The sequence below is a fragment of the Danio rerio genome, chromosome 4, assembly GCF_052040795.2.
Source record: "Danio rerio strain M-AB ecotype USA chromosome 4, GRCz13ab, whole genome shotgun sequence".
NCBI classification, from domain to species: domain Eukaryota; kingdom Metazoa; phylum Chordata; class Actinopteri; order Cypriniformes; family Danionidae; genus Danio; species Danio rerio.
The window spans coordinates 77185302-77204948 of NC_141024.2; the positions used below are offsets into that span (position 1 = coordinate 77185302).

The 19647-nt window shown below is 46.9% G+C and overlaps 21 non-coding genes across 21 annotated transcripts; 7 read left to right on the forward strand and 14 right to left on the reverse strand.

The window, feature by feature from the left end:
- Positions 1-272: 272 nt before the first annotated feature.
- Positions 273-345, reverse strand: trnav-cac (transfer RNA valine (anticodon CAC)). Its single transcript has one exon. It is a non-coding gene; the product is annotated as a tRNA-Val (tRNA).
- Positions 346-449: 104 nt separating this feature from the next.
- On the reverse strand, positions 450-522 carry trnav-aac (transfer RNA valine (anticodon AAC)). The gene has a single exon. It is a non-coding gene; the product is annotated as a tRNA-Val (tRNA).
- A 1331-nt stretch (positions 523-1853) lies between these two features.
- trnal-cag (transfer RNA leucine (anticodon CAG)) lies at positions 1854-1936 on the forward strand. The gene has a single exon. It is a non-coding gene; the product is annotated as a tRNA-Leu (tRNA).
- Positions 1937-3012: 1076 nt separating this feature from the next.
- trnav-cac (transfer RNA valine (anticodon CAC)) lies at positions 3013-3085 on the reverse strand. Its single transcript has one exon. It is a non-coding gene; the product is annotated as a tRNA-Val (tRNA).
- A 104-nt stretch (positions 3086-3189) lies between these two features.
- Positions 3190-3262, reverse strand: trnav-aac (transfer RNA valine (anticodon AAC)). Its single transcript has one exon. It is a non-coding gene; the product is annotated as a tRNA-Val (tRNA).
- Positions 3263-4593: 1331 nt separating this feature from the next.
- On the forward strand, positions 4594-4676 carry trnal-cag (transfer RNA leucine (anticodon CAG)). The gene has a single exon. It is a non-coding gene; the product is annotated as a tRNA-Leu (tRNA).
- Positions 4677-5752: 1076 nt separating this feature from the next.
- trnav-cac (transfer RNA valine (anticodon CAC)) lies at positions 5753-5825 on the reverse strand. The gene has a single exon. It is a non-coding gene; the product is annotated as a tRNA-Val (tRNA).
- A 104-nt stretch (positions 5826-5929) lies between these two features.
- trnav-aac (transfer RNA valine (anticodon AAC)) lies at positions 5930-6002 on the reverse strand. The gene has a single exon. It is a non-coding gene; the product is annotated as a tRNA-Val (tRNA).
- A 1332-nt stretch (positions 6003-7334) lies between these two features.
- On the forward strand, positions 7335-7417 carry trnal-cag (transfer RNA leucine (anticodon CAG)). Its single transcript has one exon. It is a non-coding gene; the product is annotated as a tRNA-Leu (tRNA).
- Positions 7418-8493: 1076 nt separating this feature from the next.
- On the reverse strand, positions 8494-8566 carry trnav-cac (transfer RNA valine (anticodon CAC)). Its single transcript has one exon. It is a non-coding gene; the product is annotated as a tRNA-Val (tRNA).
- A 104-nt stretch (positions 8567-8670) lies between these two features.
- trnav-aac (transfer RNA valine (anticodon AAC)) lies at positions 8671-8743 on the reverse strand. Its single transcript has one exon. It is a non-coding gene; the product is annotated as a tRNA-Val (tRNA).
- Positions 8744-10074: 1331 nt separating this feature from the next.
- Positions 10075-10157, forward strand: trnal-cag (transfer RNA leucine (anticodon CAG)). The gene has a single exon. It is a non-coding gene; the product is annotated as a tRNA-Leu (tRNA).
- A 1076-nt stretch (positions 10158-11233) lies between these two features.
- trnav-cac (transfer RNA valine (anticodon CAC)) lies at positions 11234-11306 on the reverse strand. Its single transcript has one exon. It is a non-coding gene; the product is annotated as a tRNA-Val (tRNA).
- A 104-nt stretch (positions 11307-11410) lies between these two features.
- trnav-aac (transfer RNA valine (anticodon AAC)) lies at positions 11411-11483 on the reverse strand. The gene has a single exon. It is a non-coding gene; the product is annotated as a tRNA-Val (tRNA).
- A 1319-nt stretch (positions 11484-12802) lies between these two features.
- On the forward strand, positions 12803-12885 carry trnal-cag (transfer RNA leucine (anticodon CAG)). Its single transcript has one exon. It is a non-coding gene; the product is annotated as a tRNA-Leu (tRNA).
- Positions 12886-13961: 1076 nt separating this feature from the next.
- Positions 13962-14034, reverse strand: trnav-cac (transfer RNA valine (anticodon CAC)). Its single transcript has one exon. It is a non-coding gene; the product is annotated as a tRNA-Val (tRNA).
- Positions 14035-14138: 104 nt separating this feature from the next.
- Positions 14139-14211, reverse strand: trnav-aac (transfer RNA valine (anticodon AAC)). Its single transcript has one exon. It is a non-coding gene; the product is annotated as a tRNA-Val (tRNA).
- Positions 14212-15542: 1331 nt separating this feature from the next.
- On the forward strand, positions 15543-15625 carry trnal-cag (transfer RNA leucine (anticodon CAG)). Its single transcript has one exon. It is a non-coding gene; the product is annotated as a tRNA-Leu (tRNA).
- A 1076-nt stretch (positions 15626-16701) lies between these two features.
- trnav-cac (transfer RNA valine (anticodon CAC)) lies at positions 16702-16774 on the reverse strand. The gene has a single exon. It is a non-coding gene; the product is annotated as a tRNA-Val (tRNA).
- Positions 16775-16878: 104 nt separating this feature from the next.
- On the reverse strand, positions 16879-16951 carry trnav-aac (transfer RNA valine (anticodon AAC)). Its single transcript has one exon. It is a non-coding gene; the product is annotated as a tRNA-Val (tRNA).
- Positions 16952-18282: 1331 nt separating this feature from the next.
- Positions 18283-18365, forward strand: trnal-cag (transfer RNA leucine (anticodon CAG)). Its single transcript has one exon. It is a non-coding gene; the product is annotated as a tRNA-Leu (tRNA).
- The last annotated feature ends 1282 nt before the right edge of the window (positions 18366-19647 follow it).

Here is a 19647-nt window from a genome sequence, read left to right on the forward strand (position 1 = left end):
TGCTGCTTCAAGTATTTATAGTCTTTTTGTATAGAGCTGTCTTGTACGGTCTGCACCGTGAAGGGCCAGCAAACGCACTGGCCACCTGCTCATGCACAACACAAAGCTAAAAGAAATCAGATTCTACGCAAGTTTGCGACACCGCGAGGGGCGGTAAACACTGAGCTGAATTCAAACTTCTAGCCTCACACCGCTCTGCAGAAAGAATGTTTTCAGTGAACGTCAGTACTCAACAGAAGCCTGATTTGACAATTGTCATAAAAGCCAGAGGTTGTTTCCGCCCAGTTTCGAACTGGGGACCTTTCGCGTGTGAGGCGAACGTGATAACCACTACACTACGGAAACCTTCAGGCAAATCGAGCTGATAACCCTTTTTGATTGGGTGCCTGTCGACGATCATTGCTGGTGCGGCAGTGGATGCTATTATTTTCTCGCCAAAAGAAGAGCACTGTTTCTGCTCGGTTTCGAACCGAGGACCTTTCGCGTGTTAGGCGAACGTGATGACCACTACACTACAGAAACCCCACAAGCGCTTTCACCAGCGAAGTTAGGCCTGCAAGGATAAAACAAGGCGTACGCGTTGGTCGATCGAGCGGACAAAGCCAACTCAGCGTGACAAGCTCCCTGCAGGTATTAGGGCCAATTTACAATCCGGGCCCGACACAGCTGTACAGGTCCTTGCGAAATGTCCCCTTTCGTCACATCTGAAGCACCTGAATTCTGGGCGTTCCTTCATCACATTTTCTGAGCTCATGCATAGTCGACAGGTTTTTACCTGATTGGTGTGCATGACTCTAAAGTGCTGTGGCGCTTCCGCCGTCTCGATTTTGGTACTGTATGGTAAGGAGACCATCTCTTCCGGAAATCTGTTTTTTACAAACCTTGTTCCATCTTCTATGTTTGTGCCAGGATACAATCTTCTTTTCATTTTAGATATGGGGAAAACTCCCCATCTCTCTAGCTTGCTTAAAATTTCTTCACTTGCTAGGTAAACAGGCAGATGCTTGAACGAAACAACATAGTCTCTGTTTTGTAACCTCCGTACTTCAGATTTCACTCCTTTAATTGTCAATCCATTGTCTATTAAAATTTCGGTGTCATCTTCAGTCTCCATTGTTACTTCATACTCCCTTTGTTTGTTTGGGTCTCACCGCCAGCATTCTTCCTTCTCCAATCAGCTCCGTGACTGCTTTGGTTATATCAAATCTTCTTGCATCTTTTACATTTTCTACTTCTACAGTTACTGTTGCTTCCTGTGTGCATACTCTTCTTTGTACCGCTTGCTTATCCTTACCTTTCTCACCTCTTCGTTGGCCGGGCTCTTCATTTTATTTATCTCTTTGTCTGTTGTCAAGTCCATTTTCTTTACCTCTCCGTCTATTATCCAGCCCATTTTCTTCATCCTTTCTTGCAAGTCCCTCCATTTCCATGTCGTTGCCGGGGAATCTGTCCATGATTAAAAATAAAACACACTACATAACCACCCTTCAGTCAGCAAAATGCTGCTGTTAGGTGGTTTTTAAAGACAAAAAGAAAACAAACAAACAAAAACACTCAAGGTCAATAAACAAAAAGGTAGACAAACAAAATGGGGAGAGCCTTTCTCTCCTTACTGCTGCCAACTCACTTCCTGTTTGCTCTATAGCCCCCTCAGGGTGGTGTGGCCGTAAGCAATGACAGCTGTCAAGTGTTGGCTATTGAAACTAGGCGCAGCCCCAGGAGGCGAGCACAGATTAGCTGCCTGCAGCGCCAATGAGCTGGACAGCCGGAGCTGGGCAAGCTGTGAAGCACCAGATTCCATGTCACGGTACTGCGGTGTGGCTCCCAGGAGACAGCTCCTGCCAAGCTTGCATGTCAGGATGGCCGAGCGGTCTAAGGCGCTGCGTTCAGGTCGCAGTCTCCCCTGGAGGCGTGGGTTCGAATCCCACTTCTGACAAACCGAGCCTGCGGCAGTGCGCTCAGGCTGAATTCTTTAACTCTCTGCCCCCATGTCCGAATGATACAGTAACACTGACAAAGTGCCGCATCACGCGGGCTTTAATGCAAGTGCACTGAAAGGGGATCAAAAGAATTGTCCGGGGATGGTGTTGCTTTTTAAGGTTTGCAGGGCATTTTTTTCGTCAAATCCTCGTACAACGTCAAGTCATGACATTTGACAGATCCATGCCCTTGTATCGTGGATCATCCAGTGAGCAGAGAGCCAATTGAGAATGTGCGTAAAAGCAGATCTGAATGTTTCCGCCCAGTTGCTAACAGGAGACCCTCCGCTTGTAAAGCCATCGTGATAACCACAGGAGCCTCCGGTTAGGGTGAGAGCACTGTCTTGTGGTGCCAGCGCAGAGAGACGGAAAGTCACTTTCCACAATGTTTTCATTCAATGTTCTACGCTGGTGGAATCACCTTCCCATTCCCACTCGGATTACGGATACACTGGTGTCCTTCAAACGACAGCTAACACCCATCTCTTCAGAGTACACCCGAACCCCGGTGAATATCCCTCTCTCTAAAGAAAACGAAACTCCTACTCCAGCACTAAATTCTCTGAGCACAAACAAATTACTTGGAATAAATAGCCCTTTTTCGTATGCATTGCCTCGTCTTGTTGAATATCTCCACTATTGTATGTCGCTTTGGACAAAAGTGTCCGCTAATTGTATGCTTCCGCCCAGTTTCGAACAGGAGACCTTTAGCGTGTAATGCAAACATGATAAACACTACACTACGGAAACCAATAGGCCAGTGCTGCTTCAAGTATTTATAGTCTTTTTGTATAGAGCTGTCTTGTACGGTCTGCACCGTGAAGGGCCAGCAAACGCACTGGCCACCTGCTCATGCACAACACAAAGCTAAAAGAAATCAGATTCTACGCAAGTTTGCGACACCGCGAGGGGCGGTAAACACTGAGCTGAATTCAAACTTCTAGCCTCACACCGCTCTGCAGAAAGAATGTTTTCAGTGAACGTCAGTACTCAACAGAAGCCTGATTTGACAATTGTCATAAAAGCCAGAGGTTGTTTCCGCCCAGTTTCGAACTGGGGACCTTTCGCGTGTGAGGCGAACGTGATAACCACTACACTACGGAAACCTTCAGGCAAATCGAGCTGATAACCCTTTTTGATTGGGTGCCTGTCGACGATCATTGCTGGTGCGGCAGTGGATGCTATTATTTTCTCGCCAAAAGAAGAGCACTGTTTCTGCTCGGTTTCGAACCGAGGACCTTTCGCGTGTTAGGCGAACGTGATGACCACTACACTACAGAAACCCCACAAGCGCTTTCACCAGCGAAGTTAGGCCTGCAAGGATAAAACAAGGCGTACGCGTTGGTCGATCGAGCGGACAAAGCCAACTCAGCGTGACAAGCTCCCTGCAGGTATTAGGGCCAATTTACAATCCGGGCCCGACACAGCTGTACAGGTCCTTGCGAAATGTCCCCTTTCGTCACATCTGAAGCACCTGAATTCTGGGCGTTCCTTCATCACATTTTCTGAGCTCATGCATAGTCGACAGGTTTTTACCTGATTGGTGTGCATGACTCTAAAGTGCTGTGGCGCTTCCGCCGTCTCGATTTTGGTACTGTATGGTAAGGAGACCATCTCTTCCGGAAATCTGTTTTTTACAAACCTTGTTCCATCTTCTATGTTTGTGCCAGGATACAATCTTCTTTTCATTTTAGATATGGGGAAAACTCCCCATCTCTCTAGCTTGCTTAAAATTTCTTCACTTGCTAGGTAAACAGGCAGATGCTTGAACGAAACAACATAGTCTCTGTTTTGTAACCTCCGTACTTCAGATTTCACTCCTTTAATTGTCAATCCATTGTCTATTAAAATTTCGGTGTCATCTTCAGTCTCCATTGTTACTTCATACTCCCTTTGTTTGTTTGGGTCTCACCGCCAGCATTCTTCCTTCTCCAATCAGCTCCGTGACTGCTTTGGTTATATCAAATCTTCTTGCATCTTTTACATTTTCTACTTCTACAGTTACTGTTGCTTCCTGTGTGCATACTCTTCTTTGTACCGCTTGCTTATCCTTACCTTTCTCACCTCTTCGTTGGCCGGGCTCTTCATTTTATTTATCTCTTTGTCTGTTGTCAAGTCCATTTTCTTTACCTCTCCGTCTATTATCCAGCCCATTTTCTTCATCCTTTCTTGCAAGTCCCTCCATTTCCATGTCGTTGCCGGGGAATCTGTCCATGATTAAAAATAAAACACACTACATAACCACCCTTCAGTCAGCAAAATGCTGCTGTTAGGTGGTTTTTAAAGACAAAAAGAAAACAAACAAACAAAAACACTCAAGGTCAATAAACAAAAAGGTAGACAAACAAAATGGGGAGAGCCTTTCTCTCCTTACTGCTGCCAACTCACTTCCTGTTTGCTCTATAGCCCCCTCAGGGTGGTGTGGCCGTAAGCAATGACAGCTGTCAAGTGTTGGCTATTGAAACTAGGCGCAGCCCCAGGAGGCGAGCACAGATTAGCTGCCTGCAGCGCCAATGAGCTGGACAGCCGGAGCTGGGCAAGCTGTGAAGCACCAGATTCCATGTCACGGTACTGCGGTGTGGCTCCCAGGAGACAGCTCCTGCCAAGCTTGCATGTCAGGATGGCCGAGCGGTCTAAGGCGCTGCGTTCAGGTCGCAGTCTCCCCTGGAGGCGTGGGTTCGAATCCCACTTCTGACAAACCGAGCCTGCGGCAGTGCGCTCAGGCTGAATTCTTTAACTCTCTGCCCCCATGTCCGAATGATACAGTAACACTGACAAAGTGCCGCATCACGCGGGCTTTAATGCAAGTGCACTGAAAGGGGATCAAAAGAATTGTCCGGGGATGGTGTTGCTTTTTAAGGTTTGCAGGGCATTTTTTTCGTCAAATCCTCGTACAACGTCAAGTCATGACATTTGACAGATCCATGCCCTTGTATCGTGGATCATCCAGTGAGCAGAGAGCCAATTGAGAATGTGCGTAAAAGCAGATCTGAATGTTTCCGCCCAGTTGCTAACAGGAGACCCTCCGCTTGTAAAGCCATCGTGATAACCACAGGAGCCTCCGGTTAGGGTGAGAGCACTGTCTTGTGGTGCCAGCGCAGAGAGACGGAAAGTCACTTTCCACAATGTTTTCATTCAATGTTCTACGCTGGTGGAATCACCTTCCCATTCCCACTCGGATTACGGATACACTGGTGTCCTTCAAACGACAGCTAACACCCATCTCTTCAGAGTACACCCGAACCCCGGTGAATATCCCTCTCTCTAAAGAAAACGAAACTCCTACTCCAGCACTAAATTCTCTGAGCACAAACAAATTACTTGGAATAAATAGCCCTTTTTCGTATGCATTGCCTCGTCTTGTTGAATATCTCCACTATTGTATGTCGCTTTGGACAAAAGTGTCCGCTAATTGTATGCTTCCGCCCAGTTTCGAACAGGAGACCTTTAGCGTGTAATGCAAACATGATAAACACTACACTACGGAAACCAATAGGCCAGTGCTGCTTCAAGTATTTATAGTCTTTTTGTATAGAGCTGTCTTGTACGGTCTGCACCGTGAAGGGCCAGCAAACGCACTGGCCACCTGCTCATGCACAACACAAAGCTAAAAGAAATCAGATTCTACGCAAGTTTGCGACACCGCGAGGGGCGGTAAACACTGAGCTGAATTCAAACTTCTAGCCTCACACCGCTCTGCAGAAAGAATGTTTTCAGTGAACGTCAGTACTCAACAGAAGCCTGATTTGACAATTGTCATAAAAGCCAGAGGTTGTTTCCGCCCAGTTTCGAACTGGGGACCTTTCGCGTGTGAGGCGAACGTGATAACCACTACACTACGGAAACCTTCAGGCAAATCGAGCTGATAACCCTTTTTGATTGGGTGCCTGTCGACGATCATTGCTGGTGCGGCAGTGGATGCTATTATTTTCTCGCCAAAAGAAGAGCACTGTTTCTGCTCGGTTTCGAACCGAGGACCTTTCGCGTGTTAGGCGAACGTGATGACCACTACACTACAGAAACCCCACAAGCGCTTTCACCAGCGAAGTTAGGCCTGCAAGGATAAAACAAGGCGTACGCGTTGGTCGATCGAGCGGACAAAGCCAACTCAGCGTGACAAGCTCCCTGCAGGTATTAGGGCCAATTTACAATCCGGGCCCGACACAGCTGTACAGGTCCTTGCGAAATGTCCCCTTTCGTCACATCTGAAGCACCTGAATTCTGGGCGTTCCTTCATCACATTTTCTGAGCTCATGCATAGTCGACAGGTTTTTACCTGATTGGTGTGCATGACTCTAAAGTGCTGTGGCGCTTCCGCCGTCTCGATTTTGGTACTGTATGGTAAGGAGACCATCTCTTCCGGAAATCTGTTTTTTACAAACCTTGTTCCATCTTCTATGTTTGTGCCAGGATACAATCTTCTTTTCATTTTAGATATGGGGAAAACTCCCCATCTCTCTAGCTTGCTTAAAATTTCTTCACTTGCTAGGTAAACAGGCAGATGCTTGAACGAAACAACATAGTCTCTGTTTTGTAACCTCCGTACTTCAGATTTCACTCCTTTAATTGTCAATCCATTGTCTATTAAAATTTCGGTGTCATCTTCAGTCTCCATTGTTACTTCATACTCCCTTTGTTTGTTTGGGTCTCACCGCCAGCATTCTTCCTTCTCCAATCAGCTCCGTGACTGCTTTGGTTATATCAAATCCTCTTTGCATCTTTTACATTTTCTACTTCTACAGTTACTGTTGCTTCCTTTGTGCATACTCTTCTTTGTACCTCTTGCTTATCCTTACCTTTCTCACCTCTTCGTTGGCCGGGCTCTTCATTTTATTTATCTCTTTGTCTGTTGTCAAGTCCATTTTCTTTACCTCTCCGTCTATTATCCAGCCCATTTTCTTCATCCTTTCTTGCAAGTCCCTCCATTTCCATGTCGTTGCCGGGGAATCTGTCCATGATTAAAAATAAAACACACTACATAACCACCCTTCAGTCAGCAAAATGCTGCTATTAGGTGGTTTTTAAAGACAAAAAGAAAACAAACAAACAAAAACACTCAAGGTCAATAAACAAAAAGGTAGACAAACAAAATGGGGAGAGCCTTTCTCTCCTTACTGCTGCCAACTCACTTCCTGTTTGCTCTATAGCCCCCTCAGGGTGGTGTGGCCGTAAGCAATGACAGCTGTCAAGTGTTGGCTATTGAAACTAGGCGCAGCCCCAGGAGGCGAGCACAGATTAGCTGCCTGCAGCGCCAATGAGCTGGACAGCCGGAGCTGGGCAAGCTGTGAAGCACCAGATTCCATGTCACGGTACTGCGGTGTGGCTCCCAGGAGACAGCTCCTGCCAAGCTTGCATGTCAGGATGGCCGAGCGGTCTAAGGCGCTGCGTTCAGGTCGCAGTCTCCCCTGGAGGCGTGGGTTCGAATCCCACTTCTGACAAACCGAGCCTGCGGCAGTGCGCTCAGGCTGAATTCTTTAACTCTCTGCCCCCATGTCCGAATGATACAGTAACACTGACAAAGTGCCGCATCACGCGGGCTTTAATGCAAGTGCACTGAAAGGGGATCAAAAGAATTGTCCGGGGATGGTGTTGCTTTTTAAGGTTTGCAGGGCATTTTTTTCGTCAAATCCTCGTACAACGTCAAGTCATGACATTTGACAGATCCATGCCCTTGTATCGTGGATCATCCAGTGAGCAGAGAGCCAATTGAGAATGTGCGTAAAAGCAGATCTGAATGTTTCCGCCCAGTTGCTAACAGGAGACCCTCCGCTTGTAAAGCCATCGTGATAACCACAGGAGCCTCCGGTTAGGGTGAGAGCACTGTCTTGTGGTGCCAGCGCAGAGAGACGGAAAGTCACTTTCCACAATGTTTTCATTCAATGTTCTACGCTGGTGGAATCACCTTCCCATTCCCACTCGGATTACGGATACACTGGTGTCCTTCAAACGACAGCTAACACCCATCTCTTCAGAGTACACCCGAACCCCGGTGAATATCCCTCTCTCTAAAGAAAACGAAACTCCTACTCCAGCACTAAATTCTCTGAGCACAAACAAATTACTTGGAATAAATAGCCCTTTTTCGTATGCATTGCCTCGTCTTGTTGAATATCTCCACTATTGTATGTCGCTTTGGACAAAAGTGTCCGCTAATTGTATGCTTCCGCCCAGTTTCGAACAGGAGACCTTTAGCGTGTAATGCAAACATGATAAACACTACACTACGGAAACCAATAGGCCAGTGCTGCTTCAAGTATTTATAGTCTTTTTGTATAGAGCTGTCTTGTACGGTCTGCACCGTGAAGGGCCAGCAAACGCACTGGCCACCTGCTCATGCACAACACAAAGCTAAAAGAAATCAGATTCTACGCAAGTTTGCGACACCGCGAGGGGCGGTAAACACTGAGCTGAATTCAAACTTCTAGCCTCACACCGCTCTGCAGAAAGAATGTTTTCAGTGAACGTCAGTACTCAACAGAAGCCTGATTTGACAATTGTCATAAAAGCCAGAGGTTGTTTCCGCCCAGTTTCGAACTGGGGACCTTTCGCGTGTGAGGCGAACGTGATAACCACTACACTACGGAAACCTTCAGGCAAATCGAGCTGATAACCCTTTTTGATTGGGTGCCTGTCGACGATCATTGCTGGTGCTGCAGTGGATGCTATTATTTTCTCGCCAAAAGAAGAGCACTGTTTCTGCTCGGTTTCGAACCGAGGACCTTTCGCGTGTTAGGCGAACGTGATGACCACTACACTACAGAAACCCCACAAGCGCTTTCACCAGCGAAGTTAGGCCTGCAAGGATAAAACAAGGCGTACGCGTTGGTCGATCGAGCGGACAAAGCCAACTCAGCGTGACAAGCTCCCTGCAGGTATTAGGGCCAATTTACAATCCGGGCCCGACACAGCTGTACAGGTCCTTGCGAAATGTCCCCTTTCGTCACATCTGAAGCACCTGAATTCTGGGCGTTCCTTCATCACATTTTCTGAGCTCATGCATAGTCGACAGGTTTTTACCTGATTGGTGTGCATGACTCTAAAGTGCTGTGGCGCTTCCGCCGTCTCGATTTTGGTACTGTATGGTAAGGAGACCATCTCTTCCGGAAATCTGTTTTTTACAAACCTTGTTCCATCTTCTATGTTTGTGCCAGGATACAATCTTCTTTTCATTTTAGATATGGGGAAAACTCCCCATCTCTCTAGCTTGCTTAAAATTTCTTCACTTGCTAGGTAAACAGGCAGATGCTTGAACGAAACAACATAGTCTCTGTTTTGTAACCTCCGTACTTCAGATTTCACTCCTTTAATTGTCAATCCATTGTCTATTAAAATTTCGGTGTCATCTTCAGTCTCCATTGTTACTTCATACTCCCTTTGTTTGTTTGGGTCTCACCGCCAGCATTCTTCCTTCTCCAATCAGCTCCGTGACTGCTTTGGTTATATCAAATCTTCTTGCATCTTTTACATTTTCTACTTCTACAGTTACTGTTGCTTCCTTTGTGCATACTCTTCTTTGTACCTCTTGCTTATCCTTACCTTTCTCACCTCTTCGTTGGCCGGGCTCTTCATTTTATTTATCTCTTTGTCTGTTGTCAAGTCCATTTTCTTTACCTCTCCGTCTATTATCCAGCCCATTTTCTTCATCCTTTCTTGCAAGTCCCTCCATTTCCATGTCGTTGCCGGGGAATCTGTCCATGATTAAAAATAAAACACACTACATAACCACCCTTCAGTCAGCAAAATGCTGCTGTTAGGTGGTTTTTAAAGACAAAAAGAAAACAAACAAACAAAAACACTCAAGGTCAATAAACAAAAAGGTAGACAAACAAAATGGGGAGAGCCTTTCTCTCCTTACTGCTGCCAACTCACTTCCTGTTTGCTCTATAGCCCCCTCAGGGTGGTGTGGCCGTAAGCAATGACAGCTGTCAAGTGTTGGCTATTGAAACTAGGCGCAGCCCCAGGAGGCGAGCACAGATTAGCTGCCTGCAGCGCCAATGAGCTGGACAGCCGGAGCTGGGCAAGCTGTGAAGCACCAGATTCCATGTCACGGTACTGCGGTGTGGCTCCCAGGAGACAGCTCCTGCCAAGCTTGCATGTCAGGATGGCCGAGCGGTCTAAGGCGCTGCGTTCAGGTCGCAGTCTCCCCTGGAGGCGTGGGTTCGAATCCCACTTCTGACAAACCGAGCCTGCGGCAGTGCGCTCAGGCTGAATTCTTTAACTCTCTGCCCCCATGTCCGAATGATACAGTAACACTGACAAAGTGCCGCATCACGCGGGCTTTAATGCAAGTGCACTGAAAGGGGATCAAAAGAATTGTCCGGGGATGGTGTTGCTTTTTAAGGTTTGCAGGGCATTTTTTTCGTCAAATCCTCGTACAACGTCAAGTCATGACATTTGACAGATCCATGCCCTTGTATCGTGGATCATCCAGTGAGCAGAGAGCCAATTGAGAATGTGCGTAAAAGCAGATCTGAATGTTTCCGCCCAGTTGCTAACAGGAGACCCTCCGCTTGTAAAGCCATCGTGATAACCACAGGAGCCTCCGGTTAGGGTGAGAGCACTGTCTTGTGGTGCCAGCGCAGAGAGACGGAAAGTCACTTTCCACAATGTTTTCATTCAATGTTCTACGCTGGTGGAATCACCTTCCCATTCCCACTCGGATTACGGATACACTGGTGTCCTTCAAACGACAGCTAACACCCATCTCTTCAGAGTACACCCGAACCCCGGTGAATATCCCTCTCTCTAAAGAAAACGAAACTCCTACTCCAGCACTAAATTCTCTGAGCACAAACAAATTACTTGGAATAAATAGCCCTTTTTCGTATGCATTGCCTCGTCTTGTTGAATATCTCCACTATTGTATGTCGCTTTGGACAAAAGTGTCCGCTAATTGTATGCTTCCGCCCAGTTTCGAACAGGAGACCTTTAGCGTGTAATGCAAACATGATAAACACTACACTACGGAAACCAATAGGCCAGTGCTGCTTCAAGTATTTATAGTCTTTTTGTATAGAGCTGTCTTGTACGGTCTGCACCGTGAAGGGCCAGCAAACGCACTGGCCACCTGCTCATGCACAACACAAAGCTAAAAGAAATCAGATTCTACGCAAGTTTGCGACACCGCGAGGGGCGGTAAACACTGAGCTGAATTCAAACTTCTAGCCTCACACCGCTCTGCAGAAAGAATGTTTTCAGTGAACGTCAGTACTCAACAGAAGCCTGATTTGACAATTGTCATAAAAGCCAGAGGTTGTTTCCGCCCAGTTTCGAACTGGGGACCTTTCGCGTGTGAGGCGAACGTGATAACCACTACACTACGGAAACCTTCAGGCAAATCGAGCTGATAACCCTTTTTGATTGGGTGCCTGTCGACGATCATTGCTGGTGCGGCAGTGGATGCTATTATTTTCTCGCCAAAAGAAGAGCACTGTTTCTGCTCGGTTTCGAACCGAGGACCTTTCGCGTGTTAGGCGAACGTGATGACCACTACACTACAGAAACCCCACAAGCGCTTTCACCAGCGAAGTTAGGCCTGCAAGGATAAAACAAGGCGTACGCGTTGGTCGATCGAGCGGACAAAGCCAACTCAGCGTGACAAGCTCCCTGCAGGTATTAGGGCCAATTTACAATCCGGGCCCGACACAGCTGTACAGGTCCTTGCGAAATGTCCCCTTTCGTCACATCTGAAGCACCTGAATTCTGGGCGTTCCTTCATCACATTTTCTGAGCTCATGCATAGTCGACAGGTTTTTACCTGATTGGTGTGCATGACTCTAAAGTGCTGTGGCGCTTCCGCCGTCTCGATTTTGGTACTGTATGGTAAGGAGACCATCTCTTCCGGAAATCTGTTTTTTACAAACCTTGTTCCATCTTCTATGTTTGTGCCAGGATACAATCTTCTTTTCATTTTAGATATGGGGAAAACTCCCCATCTCTCTAGCTTGCTTAAAATTTCTTCACTTGCTAGGTAAACAGGCAGATGCTTGAACGAAACAACATAGTCTCTGTTTTGTAACCTCCGTACTTCAGATTTCACTCCTTTAATTGTCAATCCATTGTCTATTAAAATTTCGGTGTCATCTTCAGTCTCCATTGTTACTTCATACTCCCTTTGTTTGTTTGGGTCTCACCGCCAGCATTCTTCCTTCTCCAATCAGCTCCGTGACTGCTTTGGTTATATCAAATCTTCTTGCATCTTTTACATTTTCTACTTCTACAGTTACTGTTGCTTCCTTTGTGCATACTCTTCTTTGTACCTCTTGCTTATCCTTACCTTTCTCACCTCTTCGTTGGCCGGGCTCTTCATTTTATTTATCTCTTTGTCTGTTGTCAAGTCCATTTTCTTTACCTCTCCGTCTATTATCCAGCCCATTTTCTTCATCCTTTCTTGCAAGTCCCTCCATTTCCATGTCGTTGCCGGGGAATCTGTCCATGATTAAAAATAAAACACACTACATAACCACCCTTCAGTCAGCAAAATGCTGCTGTTAGGTGGTTTTTAAAGACAAAAAGAAAACAAACAAACAAAAACACTCAAGGTCAATAAACAAAAAGGTAGACAAACAAAATGGGGAGAGCCTTTCTCTCCTTACTGCTGCCAACTCACTTCCTGTTTGCTCTATAGCCCCCTCAGGGTGGTGTGGCCGTAAGCAATGACAGCTGTCAAGTGTTGGCTATTGAAACTAGGCGCAGCCCCAGGAGGCGAGCACCCAGGAGCCAATGAGCTGGACAGCCGGAGCTGGGCAAGCTGTGAAGCACCAGATTCCATGTCACGGTACTGCGGTGTGGCTCCCAGGAGACAGCTCCTGCCAAGCTTGCATGTCAGGATGGCCGAGCGGTCTAAGGCGCTGCGTTCAGGTCGCAGTCTCCCCTGGAGGCGTGGGTTCGAATCCCACTTCTGACAAACCGAGCCTGCGGCAGTGCGCTCAGGCTGAATTCTTTAACTCTCTGCCCCCATGTCCGAATGATACAGTAACACTGACAAAGTGCCGCATCACGCGGGCTTTAATGCAAGTGCACTGAAAGGGGATCAAAAGAATTGTCCGGGGATGGTGTTGCTTTTTAAGGTTTGCAGGGCATTTTTTTCGTCAAATCCTCGTACAACGTCAAGTCATGACATTTGACAGATCCATGCCCTTGTATCGTGGATCATCCAGTGAGCAGAGAGCCAATTGAGAATGTGCGTAAAAGCAGATCTGAATGTTTCCGCCCAGTTGCTAACAGGAGACCCTCCGCTTGTAAAGCCATCGTGATAACCACAGGAGCCTCCGGTTAGGGTGAGAGCACTGTCTTGTGGTGCCAGCGCAGAGAGACGGAAAGTCACTTTCGACAATGTTTTCATTCAATGTTCTACGCTGGTGGAATCACCTTCCCATTCCCACTCGGATTACGGATACACTGGTGTCCTTCAAACGACAGCTAACACCCATCTCTTCAGAGTACACCCGAACCCCGGTGAATATCCCTCTCTCTAAAGAAAACGAAACTCCTACTCCAGCACTAAATTCTCTGAGCACAAACAAATTACTTGGAATAAATAGCCCTTTTTCGTATGCATTGCCTCGTCTTGTTGAATATCTCCACTATTGTATGTCGCTTTGGACAAAAGTGTCCGCTAATTGTATGCTTCCGCCCAGTTTCGAACAGGAGACCTTTAGCGTGTAATGCAAACATGATAAACACTACACTACGGAAACCAATAGGCCAGTGCTGCTTCAAGTATTTATAGTCTTTTTGTATAGAGCTGTCTTGTACGGTCTGCACCGTGAAGGGCCAGCAAACGCACTGGCCACCTGCTCATGCACAACACAAAGCTAAAAGAAATCAGATTCTACGCAAGTTTGCGACACCGCGAGGGGCGGTAAACACTGAGCTGAATTCAAACTTCTAGCCTCACACCGCTCTGCAGAAAGAATGTTTTCAGTGAACGTCAGTACTCAACAGAAGCCTGATTTGACAATTGTCATAAAAGCCAGAGGTTGTTTCCGCCCAGTTTCGAACTGGGGACCTTTCGCGTGTGAGGCGAACGTGATAACCACTACACTACGGAAACCTTCAGGCAAATCGAGCTGATAACCCTTTTTGATTGGGTGCCTGTCGACGATCATTGCTGGTGCGGCAGTGGATGCTATTATTTTCTCGCCAAAAGAAGAGCACTGTTTCTGCTCGGTTTCGAACCGAGGACCTTTCGCGTGTTAGGCGAACGTGATGACCACTACACTACAGAAACCCCACAAGCGCTTTCACCAGCGAAGTTAGGCCTGCAAGGATAAAACAAGGCGTACGCGTTGGTCGATCGAGCGGACAAAGCCAACTCAGCGTGACAAGCTCCCTGCAGGTATTAGGGCCAATTTACAATCCGGGCCCGACACAGCTGTACAGGTCCTTGCGAAATGTCCCCTTTCGTCACATCTGAAGCACCTGAATTCTGGGCGTTCCTTCATCACATTTTCTGAGCTCATGCATAGTCGACAGGTTTTTACCTGATTGGTGTGCATGACTCTAAAGTGCTGTGGCGCTTCCGCCGTCTCGATTTTGGTACTGTATGGTAAGGAGACCATCTCTTCCGGAAATCTGTTTTTTACAAACCTTGTTCCATCTTCTATGTTTGTGCCAGGATACAATCTTCTTTTCATTTTAGATATGGGGAAAACTCCCCATCTCTCTAGCTTGCTTAAAATTTCTTCACTTGCTAGGTAAACAGGCAGATGCTTGAACGAAACAACATAGTCTCTGTTTTGTAACCTCCGTACTTCAGATTTCACTCCTTTAATTGTCAATCCATTGTCTATTAAAATTTCGGTGTCATCTTCAGTCTCCATTGTTACTTCATACTCCCTTTGTTTGTTTGGGTCTCACCGCCAGCATTCTTCCTTCTCCAATCAGCTCCGTGACTGCTTTGGTTATATCAAATCTTCTTGCATCTTTTACATTTTCTACTTCTACAGTTACTGTTGCTTCCTTTGTGCATACTCTTCTTTGTACCTCTTGCTTATCCTTACCTTTCTCACCTCTTCGTTGGCCGGGCTCTTCATTTTATTTATCTCTTTGTCTGTTGTCAAGTCCATTTTCTTTACCTCTCCGTCTATTATCCAGCCCATTTTCTTCATCCTTTCTTGCAAGTCCCTCCATTTCCATGTCGTTGCCGGGGAATCTGTCCATGATTAAAAATAAAACACACTACATAACCACCCTTCAGTCAGCAAAATGCTGCTGTTAGGTGGTTTTTAAAGACAAAAAGAAAACAAACAAACAAAAACACTCAAGGTCAATAAACAAAAAGGTAGACAAACAAAATGGGGAGAGCCTTTCTCTCCTTACTGCTGCCAACTCACTTCCTGTTTGCTCTATAGCCCCCTCAGGGTGGTGTGGCCGTAAGCAATGACAGCTGTCAAGTGTTGGCTATTGAAACTAGGCGCAGCCCCAGGAGGCGAGCACAGATTAGCTGCCTGCAGCGCCAATGAGCTGGACAGCCGGAGCTGGGCAAGCTGTGAAGCACCAGATTCCATGTCACGGTACTGCGGTGTGGCTCCCAGGAGACAGCTCCTGCCAAGCTTGCATGTCAGGATGGCCGAGCGGTCTAAGGCGCTGCGTTCAGGTCGCAGTCTCCCCTGGAGGCGTGGGTTCGAATCCCACTTCTGACAAACCGAGCCTGCGGCAGTGCGCTCAGGCTGAATTCTTTAACTCTCTGCCCCCATGTCCGAATGATACAGTAACACTGACAAAGTGCCGCATCACGCGGGCTTTAATGCAAGTGCACTGAAAGGGGATCAAAAGAATTGTCCGGGGATGGTGTTGCTTTTTAAGGTTTGCAGGGCATTTTTTTCGTCAAATCCTCGTACAACGTCAAGTCATGACATTTGACAGATCCATGCCCTTGTATCGTGGATCATCCAGTGAGCAGAGAGCCAATTGAGAATGTGCGTAAAAGCAGATCTGAATGTTTCCGCCCAGTTGCTAACAGGAGACCCTCCGCTTGTAAAGCCATCGTGATAACCACAGGAGCCTCCGGTTAGGGTGAGAGCACTGTCTTGTGGTGCCAGCGCAGAGAGACGGAAAGTCACTTTCCACAATGTTTTCATTCAATGTTCTACGCTGGTGGAATCACCTTCCCATTCCCACTCGGATTACGGATACACTGGTGTCCTTCAAACGACAGCTAACACCCATCTCTTCAGAGTACACCCGAACCCCGGTGAATATCCCTCTCTCTAAAGAAAACGAAACTCCTACTCCAGCACTAAATTCTCTGAGCACAAACAAATTACTTGGAATAAATAGCCCTTTTTCGTATGCATTGCCTCGTCTTGTTGAATATCTCCACTATTGTATGTCGCTTTGGACAAAAGTGTCCGCTAATTGTATGCTTCCGCCCAGTTTCGAACAGGAGACCTTTAGCGTGTAATGCAAACATGATAAACACTACACTACGGAAACCAATAGGCCAGTGCTGCTTCAAGTATTTATAGTCTTTTTGTATAGAGCTGTCTTGTACGGTCTGCACCGTGAAGGGCCAGCAAACGCACTGGCCACCTGCTCATGCACAACACAAAGCTAAAAGAAATCAGATTCTACGCAAGTTTGCGACACCGCGAGGGGCGGTAAACACTGAGCTGAATTCAAACTTCTAGCCTCACACCGCTCTGCAGAAAGAATGTTTTCAGTGAACGTCAGTACTCAACAGAAGCCTGATTTGACAATTGTCATAAAAGCCAGAGGTTGTTTCCGCCCAGTTTCGAACTGGGGACCTTTCGCGTGTGAGGCGAACGTGATAACCACTACACTACGGAAACCTTCAGGCAAATCGAGCTGATAACCCTTTTTGATTGGGTGCCTGTCGACGATCATTGCTGGTGCGGCAGTGGATGCTATTATTTTCTCGCCAAAAGAAGAGCACTGTTTCTGCTCGGTTTCGAACCGAGGACCTTTCGCGTGTTAGGCGAACGTGATGACCACTACACTACAGAAACCCCACAAGCGCTTTCACCAGCGAAGTTAGGCCTGCAAGGATAAAACAAGGCGTACGCGTTGGTCGATCGAGCGGACAAAGCCAACTCAGCGTGACAAGCTCCCTGCAGGTATTAGGGCCAATTTACAATCCGGGCCCGACACAGCTGTACAGGTCCTTGCGAAATGTCCCCTTTCGTCACATCTGAAGCACCTGAATTCTGGGCGTTCCTTCATCACATTTTCTGAGCTCATGCATAGTCGACAGGTTTTTACCTGATTGGTGTGCATGACTCTAAAGTGCTGTGGCGCTTCCGCCGTCTCGATTTTGGTACTGTATGGTAAGGAGACCATCTCTTCCGGAAATCTGTTTTTTACAAACCTTGTTCCATCTTCTATGTTTGTGCCAGGATACAATCTTCTTTTCATTTTAGATATGGGGAAAACTCCCCATCTCTCTAGCTTGCTTAAAATTTCTTCACTTGCTAGGTAAACAGGCAGATGCTTGAACGAAACAACATAGTCTCTGTTTTGTAACCTCCGTACTTCAGATTTCACTCCTTTAATTGTCAATCCATTGTCTATTAAAATTTCGGTGTCATCTTTAGTCTCCATTGTTACTTCATACTCCCTTTGTTTGTTTGGGTCTCACCGCCAGCATTCTTCCTTCTCCAATCAGCTCCGTGACTGCTTTGGTTATATCAAATCTTCTTGCATCTTTTACATTTTCTACTTCTACAGTTACTGTTGCTTCCTTTGTGCATACTCTTCTTTGTACCTCTTGCTTATCCTTACCTTTCTCACCTCTTCGTTGGCCGGGCTCTTCATTTTATTTATCTCTTTGTCTGTTGTCAAGTCCATTTTCTTTACCTCTCCGTCTATTATCCAGCCCATTTTCTTCATCCTTTCTTGCAAGTCCCTCCATTTCCATGTCGTTGCCGGGGAATCTGTCCATGATTAAAAATAAAACACACTACATAACCACCCTTCAGTCAGCAAAATGCTGCTGTTAGGTGGTTTTTAAAGACAAAAAGAAAACAAACAAACAAAAACACTCAAGGTCAATAAACAAAAAGGTAGACAAACAAAATGGGGAGAGCCTTTCTCTCCTTACTGCTGCCAACTCACTTCCTGTTTGCTCTATAGCCCCCTCAGGGTGGTGTGGCCGTAAGCAATGACAGCTGTCAAGTGTTGGCTATTGAAACTAGGCGCAGCCCCAGGAGGCGAGCACAGATTAGCTGCCTGCAGCGCCAATGAGCTGGACAGCCGGAGCTGGGCAAGCTGTGAAGCACCAGATTCCATGTCACGGTACTGCGGTGTGGCTCCCAGGAGACAGCTCCTGCCAAGCTTGCATGTCAGGATGGCCGAGCGGTCTAAGGCGCTGCGTTCAGGTCGCAGTCTCCCCTGGAGGCGTGGGTTCGAATCCCACTTCTGACAAACTGAGCCTGCGGCAGTGCGCTCAGGCTGAATTCTTTAACTCTCTGCCCCCATGTCCGAATGATACAGTAACACTGACAAAGTGCCGCATCACGCGGGCTTTAATGCAAGTGCACTGAAAGGGGATCAAAAGAATTGTCCGGGGATGGTGTTGCTTTTTAAGGTTTGCAGGGCATTTTTTTCGTCAAATCCTCGTACAACGTCAAGTCATGACATTTGACAGATCCATGCCCTTGTATCGTGGATCATCCAGTGAGCAGAGAGCCAATTGAGAATGTGCGTAAAAGCAGATCTGAATGTTTCCGCCCAGTTGCTAACAGGAGACCCTCCGCTTGTAAAGCCATCGTGATAACCACAGGAGCCTCCGGTTAGGGTGAGAGCACTGTCTTGTGGTGCCAGCGCAGAGAGACGGAAAGTCACTTTCCACAATGTTTTCATTCAATGTTCTACGCTGGTGGAATCACCTTCCCATTCCCACTCGGATTACGGATACACTGGTGTCCTTCAAACGACAGCTAACACCCATCTCTTCAGAGTACACCCGAACCCCGGTGAATATCCCTCTCTCTAAAGAAAACGAAACTCCTACTCCAGCACTAAATTCTCTGAGCACAAACAAATTACTTGGAATAAATAGCCCTTTTTCGTATGCATTGCCTCGTCTTGTTGAATATCTCCACTATTGTATGTCGCTTTGGACAAAAGTGTCCGCTAATTGTATGCTTCCGCCCAGTTTCGAACAGGAGACCTTTAGCGTGTAATGCAAACATGATAAACACTAAACTACGGAAACCAATAGGCCAGTGCTGCTTCAAGTATTTATAGTCTTTTTGTATAGAGCTGTCTTGTACGGTCTGCACCGTGAAGGGCCAGCAAACGCACTGGCCACCTGCTCATGCACAACACAAAGCTAAAAGAAATCAGATTCTACGCAAGTTTGCGACACCGCGAGGGGCGGTAAACACTGAGCTGAATTCAAACTTCTAGCCTCACACCGCTCTGCAGAAAGAATGTTTTCAGTGAACGTCAGTACTCAACAGAAGCCTGATTTGACAATTGTCATAAAAGCCAGAGGTTGGGGACCTGGGGACCTTTCGCGTGTGAGGCGAACGTGATAACCACTACACTACGGAAACCTTCAGGCAAATCGAGCTGATAACCCTCTTCAGGCAAATTGAGCTGATAACCCTTTTTGATTGGGTGCCTGTCGACGATCATTGCTGGTGCGGCAGTGGATGCTATTATTTTCTCGCCAAAAGAAGAGCACTGTTTCTGCTCGGTT